General features: G+C 51.6%; 2 protein-coding genes across 2 annotated transcripts in view; both read left to right on the top strand.

Moving 5' to 3' along the window:
- Positions 1-3,376: 3,376 nt before the first annotated feature.
- Positions 3,377-16,142, top strand: part of SGSM3 (small G protein signaling modulator 3) — a 41,172-nt gene continuing 28,406 nt past the window's right edge. The window contains exon 1 of the mRNA XM_078857084.1: positions 3,377-3,765. The gene's annotated coding sequence lies outside the window, so the exon portion shown is untranslated. The remainder of the gene's footprint in view (positions 3,766-16,142) is intronic.
- JOSD1 (Josephin domain containing 1) overlaps positions 14,619-16,142 on the top strand; it is a 92,363-nt gene continuing 90,839 nt past the window's right edge. Inside the window, exon 1 of the mRNA XM_078857093.1 lies at positions 14,619-14,628. The gene's annotated coding sequence lies outside the window, so the exon portion shown is untranslated. The remainder of the gene's footprint in view (positions 14,629-16,142) is intronic.

Below are 16,142 nucleotides of genomic sequence, written 5' to 3'. Positions count from 1 at the left end.
GATAATGTATGCACTGTCCTTGAAGTTGATTGGTCCACACCCGATACAGCTTTCCTTAGAGCCTAGTCTCACATGGTGTTGGACCAGATGACGCCAAAAGGCGCACAACTCAAAGGCAATGCACCATCAGAGTATGAGAGCTCGGGGTAAGCATTTACACCATTGGTACCTCATTTGCCAGTAAAAAATATGATAATTGGTTTTTTACTCTTTAATCTGGCAACAAAACTGACACCTCGTAAAAAAGGTGTCAGTTTTGTTGCCAGATTAAAGGGTAAAAAACCACTTATCACGACTATTGCTGTCAAAGTGGAGAGACAGATTTGAGGACGAGGTGGGGTTTTTTTAACGTGGCACGCGACTGCCATCTGGCGGACGAGTTAATTACTTCGTAAAATCAACGCGTCAATAACTCTGAACCCTGAAAGTAAAACAAGTTTCTATGTATACACACACGAGGCGACGTTTCGGACAATGGCCCCCTTTCTTCGTGGCAGAAAGATCGGCTTGGAAGAATGGCAGCGCTAATTTGGCGAACGTGTTGCGTTTGTTTGCTTGGGCGAGAATCGTTCACGAAAGCTACCGCAGGGGAGCGACGAGCTCGGGATGTCTTTGACCCGTGTGTACAATAATATGCAGGATCGAATTACCTACCGTCTGTGATTTCAGTTGCACCGTGTGTATTTGGGGTTTGGAGGAAGACGATCTCACGGTCACAGTTACATGAATACAGATTTAAAGGCAGAGGTACTCCTCTGCTAACCAACGAGTTAGGTTCCAGAAGTCTGTTCGTAAGTCGATTTGTTCGTAAGTCCAACTTTACTCCCGTCGATTCCAAACGTGTTGTACAGCGTGTACACAAAATACGGGGAATGGATTTAAAAGTTGTTCATCTCCTGTAGATGTAGATGCCACTGGTTCTTCGTGTTTTGCAGATGTAAATGCCACTGGTCCTTCACGTTCTGCAGATGTAGATGCCACTGGTTCTTCACGTTCTGCAGATGTACATGCTACTGGTTCTTCATCTTCTGCAAGTGTAGATGCCACTGGTTCTTCATGTTCTGCAGATGTAGATGCCACTGGTTCTTCACGTTCTGTAGGTGTAGATGCCACTGGTTTTTCACCTTCTGTAGATGTAGATGCCACTGGTTCTTCATCTTCTGCAATTGGAGTTGCCACTGGTTCTTCACGTTCTGCAGATGTAGATGCCACTGGTTCTTCACGTTCTGCAGATGTAGATGCCACTGGTTCTTCACGTTCTGCAGATGTAGATGCCACTGGTTCTTCACGTTCTGCAGATGTAGATGCCACTGGTTTTTCACGTTCTGCAGATGTATATACCACTGACTCTTCATGTTCTGCAGATGTAGATGCCACTGGTTCTTCATGTTCTGCAATTGGAGATGCCACTGGTTCTTCATGTTCTGCAGATGTAGATGCCACTGGTTCTTCACGTTCTGCAGATGTAGATGCCACTGGTTATTTATGTTCTGCAGATGTAGATGCCACTGGTTCTTCACGTTCTGTAGGTGTAGATGCCACTGGTTTTTCACCTTCTGCAGATGTAGATGCCACTGGTTCTTCATCTTCTGCAGGTGCAGATGCCACTGGTTCTTCACGTTCTGCAGATGTAGATGCCACTGGTTCTTCACGTTCTGCAGATGTAGATGCCACTGGTTCTTCATGTTCTGCAGATGTAGATGCCACTGGTTCTTCACGTTCTGCAGATGTACATGCTACTGGTTCTTCATCTTCTGCAAGTGTAGATGCCACCACCGCCATCTATTGCGCGGCGGTTGAACTTAGCACTCTCTGTTCTAACTTGCAACTGGACATACGGGACAGGTTTGTTCGTATCTCTGAAAGTTCGTAAGTCGAGTGTTCGTAAGTAGAGGAGTACCTGTACAACAACTGACAAGTTATCGTGTGTCTTGGGTGGGGGTAGATGGGGGTGGGTGGGGGTGCATGGAGTGGGTAGGGGTGAGTGGAGTGGGTAGGGGTGGGTGGGGGTGGGTGGGTGGGGGTGAGTGGAGTGGGTGGGGGTGAGTCGAGGGGGTGGGGGTGGGTGGGGGTGAGTGGAGTGGGTAGGGGTGGGTGGGGGTGGGTGGGGGTGAGTGGAGTGGGTGGGGGTGAGTGAAGTGGGTGGGGGTGAGTGAAGTGGGTGGGGTGGGTGGAGGTTGGTGGGTGGAGGTTGGTGGGTGGGTGGGGTGGGTGGAGGTTGGTGGGTGGAGTGGGTGGGAGTGGGTGGGGGTGAGTGAGTGGAGTGGGTGGAGTTATTATTTGTTTCTTTCGGTTAAGTCACGTCTAAAGATAAAATAATAAATTAAATTAAATAATAGAATACGACGTTTCGATTGCAACACAAGCAATCATCATCAGGTATAATGAAATAGCGACATAAAATCTAACCAGAAAACTATAGACAGACATATTAGCAGACAGATATCACCAAGATACATAGCGAGAGCAACACAGGTAACAGAGAGGGGTGATCGTCTCTGTGTGGTGGCCTTAAATAGACAGGGGGGGGGGCGGAGGCAGAGAGAGGGAGGAGGGTTAGAGATTAAGATTGAGTGGGTGGAGGATGGTGGGTGGGTGGGGTGGGTGGAGGTTGGTGGGTGGAGTGGGTGGGAGTGGGTGGGTGGGAGTGGGTGGGGGTGAGTGGGGGTAAGTGGGGGTGGGTGGGTGGGGGTGAGTGGAGTGGAGTGGGTGGGGGTGGGTGGAGTGGGTGGGGGTGGGTGGAGTGGGTGGGGGTGAGTGGAGTGGGTGGGTGGAGGTTGGTGGGTGGAGTGGGTGGAGTGGGTGGGTGGGAGTGGGTAGGGGTGAGTGGGGGTGGGTGAGTGGGTGGGGGTGAGTGGAGGTGGGTGGGAGTGAGTGGAGGTTGGTGGGTGGGTGGAGTGGGGGGGTAAGTGGAGTGGGTGGGGTGGGTGGAGGTTGGTGGCGTGGGGGGGGTGTGTGTGTGGGGTGGGTGTGTGTGTGGGGTGGGTGTGTGTGGGGTGAAGTGGGTGGGGTGGGGGTGAGTGGAGGTGGGGTGGGGGTGAGTGGAGGTGGGGTGGGGGTGAGTGGAGGTGGGGTGGGGGTGAGTGGAGGTGGGGTGGGGGTGAGTGGAGGTGGGGTGGGGGTGAGTGGAGGTGGGGTGGGGGTGAGTGGAGGTGGGGTGGGGGTGAGTGGAGGTGGGGTGGGGGTGAGTGGAGGTGGGGTGGGGGTGAGTGGAGGTGGGGTGGGGGTGAGTGGAGGTGGGGTGGGGGTGAGTGGAGGTGGGGTGGGGGTGAGTGGAGGTGGGGTGGGGGTGAGTGGGTGGGGGCTGCATCTCGGCTCCTCCCCCTCCGCCGGCTCGTGACGCACACTCCGCGCCGCTGCTGACGTGGAAGCCGAGCCCAGCTGGCAGGAGGAGGAGGCGGTGTTGTTGTTGTTGTTGGTGTTGTTGGTGGTTGTGGTGTTGTTGGTGGTGGTGTTGGTGGTGGGGCGGGCGGCGTGAGAGACAAACACGGCCGCGACCTCCCCCTCCCCCCGTAGCGTCCCTCTCCCTCCATCCGGCACGCGTCCCGGAGCGAGCGGGGACACAGAGACGACCGGCGGTCGCCTTCGCCACCAAGCGGAAGCAGCAGAGCGTCGGGACGAGTCCGCTACTGCTACAACTGCTGCTTCTGCTACAGCTGCTACAGCTGCTGCTACTACAGCTGCTACTGCTGCTGCTACTGCTACTACTACAGCTGCTGCTACTGCTACAGCTGCTACTACAGCTGCTGCTGTAGTCACGTTCTAGTAAGTGTCCTCTGCCGTGTCGCTCCTCGCGTGACGGATCACGTCCCGTTGTGATTGAAGGGACTCGGGACCTGGGACTCGGGGCCTGGTTACTCAGTATCTGGAACCTGGGACTCAGGGCCTGAGATTTCTAACCTGGGACCTGGGACTCAGGGCCTGGTTACTCAGTATCTGGAACCTGGGACTCAGGGCCTGAGATTTCTAACCTGGGACCTGGGACTCAGGGCCTGGTTACTCAGTATCTGGAACCTGGGACTCAGGGCCTGAGATTTCTAACCTGGGACTCAGGGCCTGGTTACTCAGTATCTGGGACTCGGGGCCTGAGATTTCTTACCTGGGACCTGGGACTCAGAGCCTGGTTACTCAGTATCTGGAACCTGGGACTCAAGGCCTGGGATTTCTTACATGAGACCTGGGACTCAGTCCCATGGACCTGGTGGTGACTACCTGGGGCATGAGACTCAAGAACCTGGGACTCAGAACCTGGGGCCTGGGACTCAAGGCCTGGGATTTATTACCTGGGGCCTGGTACTCAGGACCTGGGATTTCTTACCTGGGACCTGGGACTCAGTCCCTCGGGCCTGGTGGTGACTACCTGGGGCATGAGACTCAGGAACCTGGGACTCAGAACCTGGGGCCTGGGACTCAGGACCTGGGATTTCTTACCTGGGACCTGGGTCTCAGTCCCTCGGGCCTGGTGGTGGCTACCTGGGGCATGAGACTCAGGAACCTGAGACTCAGAACCTGGGGCCTGGGACTCAGGGCCTGGGATTTCTTACCTGGGACTCAGAACCTGGGGCCTGGGGCTCAGTCACTGGGACCCTGGTGACAGGACTGGTCAAGTTGCGGTTAAGGGGTACCAGGAACTCGCACCGTAGTAGGACTTTGTTGTTGTTGTTGTTGTTTAAAGGGACTCGGAGTCCAGCGGGCATGGGAGTGGAACCTGCGTTGTGTAATGTCCGGGAGTTGTGGAGGTGGATCAACTGATGCTGACGCCAAACGCATTGTACCCAAAGTCTGTGGTTTTCGCGAAATCCCAGTCCGTAATACCCCGTAGATTAAGACGATATTGTGCTGAGGTTATATTACGCCCTACTCCTTAACCACGTGCGGATTATGTTTAACCACAGTCCTAAACCCCCATTACTTATCCCGAACCCTCGCCATACAATAACCTTAATACTAAACCCTATATGTGTTTATCCCTAACCATATGGGTTTTTTTTTCTTAAGGCTGGCCATGAACCCCCATAACGAGACCTAACCCTCTGCTGAATATCCCACGTAGCTTTAGGCCCTTGACATCTCTGTGCAACACAATGCCTCGTGCCTAAACCCCCTTAAACAATTAGACTGTACTCTAATCTTAAAACTGTACAACATAGCTTAACAAACAACGCGTTAACACCTGGGCTTGCTCTTCTTGGTTCTTTCGGTAAAGTCACGTAGAAGGGAAGTAATAAAAATAAAACATAATAAAATAATTCTCACGACGTTTCGGCCACAACGCAAGCAGCCGTCCTCAGGTGAATCCCTGCAGTCACGAAAGCTTTAAATCGAAACCTGGGCTTGCATCACAAACTTCCGGGCCTAACCCCGTGCGCTTCGCTGACTTAACCAGAGCCTCGCAAAGGTCACGAACCTAATTCGTAACTTGAACGCGCAATTCGTGACGTTGCCAGTGGACACCTGGCCGGGTGTTCTGCCAAATGGATCGTGATTCTAATCCTCGACGTCATCATAATCATCATCATCAGCGGCTCATTTCGGTGGATAAAACGGGGGGTTGGGTGGGATGAATCCGTGATGATTGTGAAGTTGAGACGCGGCGATTGAGGGCGGCCGTGGTACCGACCATAGCAACGGGGAATTTCCACCACCACGGTGGTAGATCGAGAGTGGCTGTCGTTGTGCTACTAGGTCTGGGCTATAGAGTGGGTGATGAGTTCTAGATCTGGGCTATAGAGTGGGTGATGAGTTCTAGGTCTGGGCTATAGAGTGGGTGATGAGTTCTGGGTCTGGGCTATAGAGTGGGTGATGAGTTCTGGGTCTGGGCTATAGAGTGGGTGATGAGTTCTACATCTGGGCTATAGAGTGGGTGATGAGTTCTAGATCTGGGCTATAGAGCGGGTGATGAGTTCTACATCTGGGCTATAGAGTGGGTGATGAGTTCTGGGTCTGGGCTATAGAGTGGGTGATGAGTTCTGGGTCTGGGCTATAGAGTGGGTGATGAGTTCTACATCTGGGCTATAGAGTGGGTGATGAGTTCTGGGTCTGGGCTATAGAGTGGGTGATGAGTTCTACATCTGGGCTATAGAGTGGGTGATGAGTTCTGGGTCTGGGCTATAGAGTGGGTGATGAGTTCTAGATCTGGGCTATAGAGCGGGTGATGAGTTCTACATCTGGGCTATAGAGTGGGTGATGAGTTCTGGGTCTGGGCTATAGAGTGGGTGATGAGTTCTGGGTCTGGGCTATAGAGTGGGTGATGAGTTCTGGGTCCGGGCTATAGAGTGGGTGATGAGTTCTAGATCTCGGCTATAGAGTGGGTGATGCGTTCTAGGTCTGGGCTAAAGAGTGGGTGATGAGTTCTAGGTCTGGGCTATAGAGTGGGTGATGAGTTCTAGGTCTGGGCTATAGAGTGGGTGATGAGTTATGGGTCTGGGCTATAGAGTGGGTGATGAGTTCTACATCTGGGCTATAGAGTGGGTGATGAGTTCTGGGTTTGGGCTATAGAGTGGTGATGAGTTCTGGGTCTGGGCTATAGAGCCGATGATGAGTTCTGGGTCTGGGCTATAGAGTGGGTGATGAGTTCTAGATCTCGGCTATAGAGTGGGTGATGCGTTCTAGGTCTGGGCTAAAGAGTGGGTGATGAGTTCTAGGTCTGGGCTATAGAGTGGGTGATGAGTTCTAGGTCTGGGCTATAGAGTGGGTGATGAGTTCTGGGTCTGGGCTATAGAGTGGGTGATGAGTTCTACATCTGGGCTATAGAGTGAGTGATGAGTTCTGGGTCTGGGCTATAGAGCGGGTGATGAGTTCTGGGTCTGGGCTATAGAGTGGGTGATGAGTTCTGGGTCTGGGCTATAGAGTGGGTGATGAGTTCTAAATCTGGGCTATAGAGTGGGTGATGAGTTCTAGATCTGGGCTATAGAGTGGGTGATGAGTTTTACATCTGGGCTATAGAGTGGGTGATGAGTTCTGGGTCTGGGCTATAGAGTGGGTGATGAGTTCTAGATCTGGGCTATAGAGTGGGTGATGAGTTCTACATCTGGGCTATAGAGTGGGTGATGAGTTCTAGATTTGGGCTATAGAGTGGGTGATGAGTTCTAGATCTGGGCTATAGAGTGGGTGATGAGTTCTACATCTGGGCTATAGAGTGGGTGATGAGTTCTAGATCTGGGCTATAGAGTGGGTGATGAGTTCTGGGTCTGGGCTATAGAGTGGGTGATGAGTTCTACATCTGGGCTATAGAGTGGGTGATGAGTTCTACATCTGGGCTATAGAGTGGGTGATGAGTTCTGGGTCTGGGCTATAGAGTGGGTGATGAGTTCTAGGTCTGGGCTATAGAGTGGGTGATGAGTTCTGGGTCTGGGCTATAGAGCGGGTGATGAGTTCTAGGTCTGGGCTATAGAGTGGGTGATGAGTTCTGGGTCTGGGCTATAGAGTGGGTGACGAGTTCTGGGTCTGTGCTATAGAGTGGGTGATGAGTTCTGGGTCTGGGCTATAGAGCGGGTGATGAGTTCTAGATCTGGGCTATAGAGTGGGTGATGAGTTCTAGATCTGGGCTATAGAGTGGGTGATGAGTTCTAGATCTGGGCTATAGAGTGGGTGATGAGTTCTACATCTGGGCTATAGAGTGGGTGATGAGTTCTAGATCTGGGCTATAGAGTGGGTGATGAGTTCTACATCTGGGCTATAGAGTGGGTGATGAGTTCTACATCTGGGCTATAGAGTGGGTGATGAGTTCTGGGTCTGGGCTATAGAGTGGGTGACGAGTTCTGGGTCTGTGCTATAGAGTGAGTGATGAGTTCTGGGTCTGGGCTATAGAGCGGGTGATGAGTTATGGGTTTGGGCTATAGAGTGGGTGACGAGTTCTGGGTCTGTGCTATAGAGTGAGTGACGAGTTCTGGGTCTGTGCTATAGAGTGGGTGATGAGTTCTGGGTCTGGGCTATAGAGCGGGTGATGAGTTCTAGATCTGGGCTATAGAGTGGGTGATGAGTTCTAGATCTGGGCTATAGAGTGGGTGATGAGTTCTACATCTGGGCTATAGAGTGGGTGATGAGTTCTACATCGGGGCTATAGAGTGGGTGATGAGTTCTGGGTCTGGGCTATAGAGTGGGTGATGAGTTCTAGGTCTGGGCTATAGAGTGGGTGATGAGTTCTACATCTGGGCTATAGAGTGGGTGATGAGTTCTGGGTCTGGGCTATAGAATGGGTGATGAGTTCTAGATCTGGGCTATAGAGTGGGTGATGAGTTCTACATCTGGGCTATAGAGTGGGTGATGAGTTCTGGGTCTGGGCTATAGAGTGGGTGATGAGTTCTAGATCTGGGCTATAGAGTGGGTGATGAGTTCTGGGTCTGGGCTATAGAGTGGGTGATGAGTTCTACATCTGGGCTATAGAGTGGGTGATGAGTTCTGGGTCTGGGCTATAGAGTGGGTGATGAGTTCTGGGTCTGGGCTATAGAGTGGGTGACGAGTTCTGGGTCTGTGCTATAGAGTGGGTGATGAGTTCTGGGTCTGGGCTATAGAGCGGGTGATGAGTTCTAGATCTGGGCTATAGAGTGGGTGATGAGTTCTAGATCTGGGCTATAGAGTGGGTGATGAGTTCTAGATCTGGGCTATAGAGTGGGTGATGAGTTCTACATCTGGGCTATAGAGTGGGTGATGAGTTCTAGATCTGGGCTATAGAGTGGGTGATGAGTTCTACATCTGGGCTATAGAGTGGGTGATGAGTTCTGGGTCTGGGCTATAGAGTGGGTGACGAGTTCTGGGTCTGTGCTATAGAGTGAGTGATGAGTTCTGGGTCTGGGCTATAGAGCGGGTGATGAGTTATGGGTTTGGGCTATAGAGTGGGTGACGAGTTCTGGGTCTGTGCTATAGAGTGAGTGACGAGTTCTGGGTCTGTGCTATAGAGTGGGTGATGAGTTCTGGGTCTGGGCTATAGAGCGGGTGATGAGTTCTAGATCTGGGCTATAGAGTGGGTGATGAGTTCTAGATCTGGGCTATAGAGTGGGTGATGAGTTCTACATCTGGGCTATAGAGTGGGTGATGAGTTCTACATCGGGGCTATAGAGTGGGTGATGAGTTCTGGGTCTGGGCTATAGAGTGGGTGATGAGTTCTAGGTCTGGGCTATAGAGTGGGTGATGAGTTCTACATCTGGGCTATAGAGTGGGTGATGAGTTATGGGTCTGGGCTATAGAATGGGTGATGAGTTCTAGATCTGGGCTATAGAGTGGGTGATGAGTTCTACATCTGGGCTATTGAGTGGGTGATGAGTTCTGGGTCTGGGCTATAGAGTGGGTGATGAGTTCTAGATCTGGGCTATAGAGTGGGTGATGAGTTCTACATCTGGGCTATAGAGTGGGTGATGAGTTCTAGATGTGGGCTATAGAGTGGGTGATGAGTTCTACATCTGGGCTATAGAGTGGGTGATGAGTTCTGGGTCTGGGCTATAGAGTGGGTGATGAGTTCTAAAACTGGGCTATAGAGTGGGTGATGAGTTCTAGATCTGGGCTATAGAGTGGGTGATGAGTTCTAGATCTGGGCTATAGAGCGGGTGATGAGTTCTGGGTCTGGGCTATAGAGTGGGTGATGAGTTCTAGGTCTGGGCTATAGAGTGGGTGATGAGTTATGGGTCTGGGCTATAGAGTGGGTGATGAGTTGTGGGTCTGGGCTATAGAGTGGGTGATGAGTTCTAGGTCTGGGCTATAGAGTGAGTGATGAGCTCTGGGTCTGGGCTATAGAGTGGGTGATGAGTTCTGGGTCTGGGCTATAGAGTGGGTGATGAGTTCTGGGTCTGGGCTATAGAGTGGCTGATGAGTTATTGGTCTGGGCTATAGAGTGGGTGATGAGTTCTAGATCTGGGCTATAGAGTGGGTGATGAGTTCTAGATCTGGGCTATAGAGTGGGTGATGAGTTCTAGGTCTGGGCTATAGAGTGAGTGATGAGCTCTGGGTCTGGGCTATAGAGTGGGTGATGAGTTCTGGGTCTGGGCTATAGAGTGGGTGATGAGTTCTGGGTCTGGGCTATAGAGTGGGTGATGAGTTATTGGTCTGGGCTATAGAGTGGGTGATGAGTTCTAGATCTGGGCTATAGAGTGGGTGATGAGTTCTAGATCTGGGCTATAGAGTGGGTGATGAGTTCTACATCTGGGCTATAGAGTGGGTGATGAGTTCTAGATCTGGGCTATAGAGTGGGTGATGAGTTCTGGGTCTGGGCTATAGAGTGGGTGATGAGTTCTACATCTGGGCTATAGAGTGGGTGATGAGTTCTAGATCTGGGCTATAGAGTGGGTGATGAGTTCTGGGTCTGGGCTATAGAGTGGGTGATGAGTTCTAGGTCTGGGCTATAGAGTGGGTGATGAGTTCTGGGTCTGGGCTATAGAGCGGGTGATGAGTTCTAGGTCTGGGCTATAGAGTGGGTGATGAGTTCTGGGTCTGGGCTATAGATTGGGTGACGAGTTCTGGGTCTGTGCTATAGAGTGGGTGATGAGTTCTGGGTCTGGGCTATAGAGCAGGTGATGAGTTCTAGATCTGGGCTATAGAGTGGGTGATGAGTTCTAGATCTGGGCTATAGAGTGGGTGATGAGTTCTAGATCTGGGCTATAGAGTGGGTGATGAGTTCTACATCTGGGCTATAGAGTGGGTGATGAGTTCTAGATCTGGGCTATAGAGTGGGTGATGAGTTCTACATCTGGGCTATAGAGTGGGTGATGAGTTCTACATCTGGGCTATAGAGTGGGTGATGAGTTCTGGGTCTGGGCTATAGAGTGGGTGACGAGTTCTGGGTCTGTGCTATAGAGTGAGTGATGAGTTCTGGGTCTGGGCTATAGAGCGGGTGATGAGTTATGGGTCTGGGCTATAGAGTGGGTGACGAGTTCTGGGTCTGTGCTATAGAGTGAGTGACGAGTTCTGGGTCTGTGCTATAGAGTGGGTGATGAGTTCTGGGTCTGGGCTATAGAGCGGGTGATGAGTTCTAGATCTGGGCTATAGAGTGGGTGATGAGTTCTACATCCGGGCTATAGAGTGGGTGATGAGTTCTGGGTCTGGGCTATAGAGTGGGTGATGAGTTCTAGGTCTGGGCTATAGAGTGGGTGATGAGTTCTACATCTGGGCTATAGAGTGAGTGATGAGTTCTGGGTCTGGGCTATAGAATGGGTGATGAGTTCTAGATCTGGGCTATAGAGTGGGTGATGAGTTCTACATCTGGGCTATAGAGTGGGTGATGAGTTCTGGGTCTGGGCTATAGAGTGGGTGATGAGTTCTACATCTGGGCTATAGAGTGGGTGATGAGTTCTGGGTCTGGGCTATAGAGTGGGTGATGAGTTGTACATCTGGGCTATAGAGTGGGTGATGAGTTCTGGGTCTGGGCTATAGAGTGGGTGATGAGTTCTGGGTCTGGGCTATAGAGTGGGTGATGAGTTCTGGGTCTGGGCTATAGAGTGGGTGATGAGTTCTAGGTCTGGGCTATAGAATGGGTGATGAGTTCTACATCTGGGCTATAGAGTGGGTGATGAGTTTTGGGTCTGGGCTATAGAGTGGGTGATGAGTTCTGGGTCTGGGCTATAGAGTGGGTGATGAGTTCTGGGTCTGGGCTATAGAGTGGGTGATGAGTTATTGGTCTGGGCTATAGAGTGGGTGATGAGTTATGGGTCTGGGCTATAGAGTGGGTGATGAGTTCTAGATCTGGGCTATAGAGTGGGTGATGAGTTCTAGGTCTGGGCTATAGAGTGGGTGATGAGGTATTGGCCTGGGCTATAGAGTGGGGGATGAGTTCTAGGTCTGGGCTATAGAGTGGGTGATGAGTTATTGGTCTGGGCTATAGAGTGGGTGATGAGTTATGGGTCTGGGCTATAGAGTGGGTGATAAGTTATTGGTCTGGGCTATAGAGTGGGTGATGAGTTCTAGATCTGGGCTATAGAGTGGGTGATGAGTTCTAGATGTGGGCTATAGAGTGGGTGATGAGTTCTAGGTCTGGGCTATAGAGTGGGTGATGAGTTATGGGTCTGGGCTATAGAGTGGGTGATGAGTTATTGGTCTGGGCTATAGAGTGGGGGATGAGTTCTAGGTCTGGGCTATAGAGTGGGTGATGAGTTCTAGGTCTGGGCTATAGAGTGGGTGATGAGTTATTGGTCTGGGCTATAGAGTGGGTGATGATTTCTGGGTCTGGGCTATAGAGTGGGTGATGAGTTATGGGTCTGGGCTATAGAGTGGGTGATGAGTTCTAGATCTGGGCTATAGAGTGGGTGATGAGTTCTAGATCTGGGCTATAGAGTGGGTGATGAGTTCTAGGTCTGGGCTATAGAGTGGGTGATGAGTTCTAGATCTGGGCTATAGAGTGGGTGATGAGTTCTAGATCTGGGCTATAGAGTGGGTGATGAGTTATGGGTCTGGGCTATAGAGTGGGTGATGAGTTCTAGGTCTGGGCTATAGAGTGGGTGATGAGTTGTGGGTCTGGGCTATAGAGTGGGTGATGAGTTATGGGTCTGGGCTATAGAGTGGGTGATGAGTTCTAGGTCTGGGCTATAGAGTGAGTGATGAGTTCTGGGTCTGGGCTATAGAGTGAGTGATGAGTTATTGGTCTGGGCTATAGAGTGGGTGATGAGTTCTGGGTCTGGGCTATAGAGTGGGTGATGAGTTCTAGATCTGGGCTATAGAGTGAGTGATGAGTTCTGGGTCTGGGCTATAGAGTGGGTGATGAGTTCTAGATCTGGGCTATAGAGTGGGTGATGAGTTCTGGGTCTGGGCTATAGAGTGGGTGATGAGTTCTAGATCTGGGCTATAGAGTGGGTGATGAGTTCTAGGTCTGGGCTATAGAGTGGGTGATGAGTTATTGGTCTGGGCTATAGAGTGGGTGATGAGTTCTAGATCTGGGCTATAGAGTGGGTGATGAGTTCTAGGTCTGGGCTATAGAGTGGGTGATGAGTTATTGGTCTGGGCTATAGAGTGGGTGATGAGCTCTGGGTCTGGGCTATAGAGTGGGTGATGAGTTCTAGATCTGGGCTATAGAGTGGGTGATGAGTTCTAGATCTGGGCTATAGAGTGGGTGATGAGTTCTGGGTCTGGGCTATAGAGTGAGTGATGAGTTCTAGATCTGGGCTATAGAGTGGGTGATGAGTTCTAGGTCTGGGCTATAGAGTGGGTGATGAGTTATTGGTCTGGGCTATAGAGTGGGTGATGAGTTCTAGATCTGGGCTATAGAGTGGGTGATGAGTTCTGGGTCTGGGCTATAGAGTGGGTGATGAGTTCTAGATCTGGGCTATAGAGTGGGTGATGAGTTATGGGTCTGGGCTATAGAGTGGGTGATGAGTTCTAGGTCTGGGCTATAGAGTGGGTGATGAGTTCTGGGTCTGGGCTATAGAGTGGTGATGAGTTCTGGGTCTGGGCTATAGAGTGGGTGATGAGTTATAAATCTGGGCTATAGAGTGGGTGATAAGTTCTAGATCTGGGCTATGGAGTGAGTGATGAGTTCTACATCTGGGCTATAGAGTGGGTGATGAGTTCTAGATCTCGGTTATAGAGTGGGTGATGAGTTCTGGGACAGGGCAATAGAGTGGGTGATGAGTTCTAGATCTGGGCTATAGAGTGGGTGATGAGTTCTAGATCTGGGCTATAGAGTGGGTGATGAGTTCTGGGTCTGGGCTATAGAGTGGGTGATGAGTTCTGGGTCTGGGCTATAGAGTGGGTGATGAGTTCTGGGTCTGGGCTATAGAGTGGGTGGTGAGTTCTGGGTCTGGGCTATAGCGTGGGTGATGAGTTCTGGGTCTGGGCTATAGAGTGGGTGATGAGTTCTAGGTCTGGGCTATAGAGTGGGTGATGAGTTCTGGGTCTGGGCTATAGAGTGGGTGATGAGTTCTAGATCTGGGCTATAGCGTGGGTGATGAGTTCTGGGTCTGGGCTATAGAGTGGGTGATGAGTTCTAGGTCTGGGCTATAGAGTGAGTGATGAGTTCTGGGTCTGGGCTATAGAGTGGGTGATGAGTTCTGGGTCTGGGCTATAGAGTGGGTGATGAGTTCTAGGTCTGGGCTATAGAGTGGGTGATGAGTTATTGGTCTGGGCTATAGAGTGGGTGATGAGTTCTAGATCTGGGCTATAGAGTGGGTGATGAGTTCTGGGTCTGGGCTATAGAGTGGGTGATGAGTTCTAGATCTGGGCTATAGAGTGGGTGATGAGTTCTAGGTCTGGGCTATAGAGTGGGTGATGAGTTATTGGTCTGGGCTATAGAGTGGGTGATGAGTTCTAGATCTGGGCTATAGAGTGGGTGATGAGTTCTAGATCTGGGCTATAGAGTGGGTGATGAGTTCTGGGTCTGGGCTATAGAGTGGGTGATGAGTTCTAGATCTGGGCTATAGAGTGGGTGATGAGTTATGGGTCTGGGCTATAGAGTGGGTGATGAGTTCTAGGTCTGGGCTATAGAGTGGGTGATGAGTTCTGGGTCTGGGCTATAGAGTGGTGATGAGTTCTGGGTCTGGGCTATAGAGTGGGTGATGAGTTATAAATCTGGGCTATAGAGTGGGTGATAAGTTCTAGATCTGGGCTATGGAGTGAGTGATGAGTTCTACATCTGGGCTATAGAGTGGGTGATGAGTTCTAGATCTCGGTTATAGAGTGGGTGATGAGTTCTGGGACAGGGCAATAGAGTGGGTGATGAGTTCTAGATCTGGGCTATAGAGTGGGTGATGAGTTCTAGATCTGGGCTATAGAGTGGGTGATGAGTTCTGGGTCTGGGCTATAGAGTGGGTGATGAGTTCTGGGTCTGGGCTATAGAGTGGGTGATGAGTTCTGGGTCTGGGCTATAGAGTGTGTGATGAGTTCTAGATCTGGGCTATAGCGTGGGTGACGAGTTCTGGGTCTGGGCTATAGAGTGGGTGGTGAGTTCTGGGTCTGGGCTATAGCGTGGGTGATGAGTTCTGGGTCTGGGCTATAGAGTGTGTGATGAGTTCTAGATCTGGGCTATAGCGTGGGTGATGAGTTCTGGGTCTGGGCTATAGAGTGGGTGGTGAGTTCTGGGTCTGGGCTATAGAGTGGGTGATGAGTTCTAGATCTGGGCTATAGAGTGGGTGATGAGTTCTGGGTCTGGGCTATAGAGTGAGTGATGAGTTCTGGGTCTGGGCTATAGAGTGGGTGATGAGTTCTAGACCTGGGCCACAGAGTGGGTGCTGAGTTCTGGGTCTGGGCTTTAGAGTGTGTGTTTAGTTATAGATTTGGGCTATAGAGTGGGTGCTGAGTTCTGGGTCTGGGCTTTAGAGTGTGTGTTTAGTTATAGATTTGGGCTATAGACTTGGCCATGAGTGATGTGTCTGGGACCCCGTGTGGTTCCCGGCTCGCGCCCTGCGGATCTGTGGCGTGTCCACGCGAACGAACTGGCTACGTTTGGTTTTTCTACCACCTGACACATTTTTTAATTCGTTTATTCATTTGACAATCATGTGCAGCTTCCAGAAAATGTGGGCACTCTCTCCCTCTCTCTCTGTTCCAGGCGGGGCGCGCGGGGGGGGTGGGGGCAGTAACATTTTGACACTCAACGTGAACAAAACATCAACAACGAAAACGTTCCTTGCCAAACGTGTTCCAAGCACATTCGTGGCTCGCGAATTATATCCGTCTCTTGTGCGTCGCACGCGCGCGCACACCACCACCACCACCCCCGCCGCCGCCGCTCAACTCACCGTGTTGGGCACTGAATGGAGGGGTCATTCGGAGCAGCAGGGTCACACGCACACACACACACACCCCTCCCTCCCTGCCGCATTGTCCAAGTCGAGGCCACTTAGGCGAGGATTGTTTGTCAGCACAAACACGCCGTCGCTGCGTTCCCTTCCGTTATGCCCTCGTGTTGCCGTCACGCAACGGACGCCGTGTTTTGACTGCAGCTGCAGCAGCGGCAGACGTCAAAAGGCCTTTGACGGCGACCTGCGTTGGCTATTGTTGTGAGCCGTGCGTGCGCGCGGACAAAAAGTGTTTCTCGTCCACACGGTGGACTAAGATCCTCCTCCCCCCCGCCCGTTCCACTCGCCGTCAGCGAGCGGCACCTCTCCTCCCGGCCGCCTTTGTCTCCCCCAATCGGTGATGGTTGCACACCGCACCATGGTGCTCGTTTGAGGCTGAGTCGACTTAGGGGAGGCCCAGGACCGGTTCAGATAATCGTCGCTGGTGTT

The sequence above is a fragment of the Lampetra fluviatilis genome, chromosome 5 (genome assembly GCF_964198595.1).
Source record: "Lampetra fluviatilis chromosome 5, kcLamFluv1.1, whole genome shotgun sequence".
In the NCBI taxonomy this organism is placed as follows: Eukaryota; Metazoa; Chordata; class Hyperoartia; order Petromyzontiformes; family Petromyzontidae; genus Lampetra; species Lampetra fluviatilis.
The sequence above is the reverse complement of the archived record's forward strand: the minus strand, read 5'-3'. Positions and strand labels throughout refer to the sequence as shown.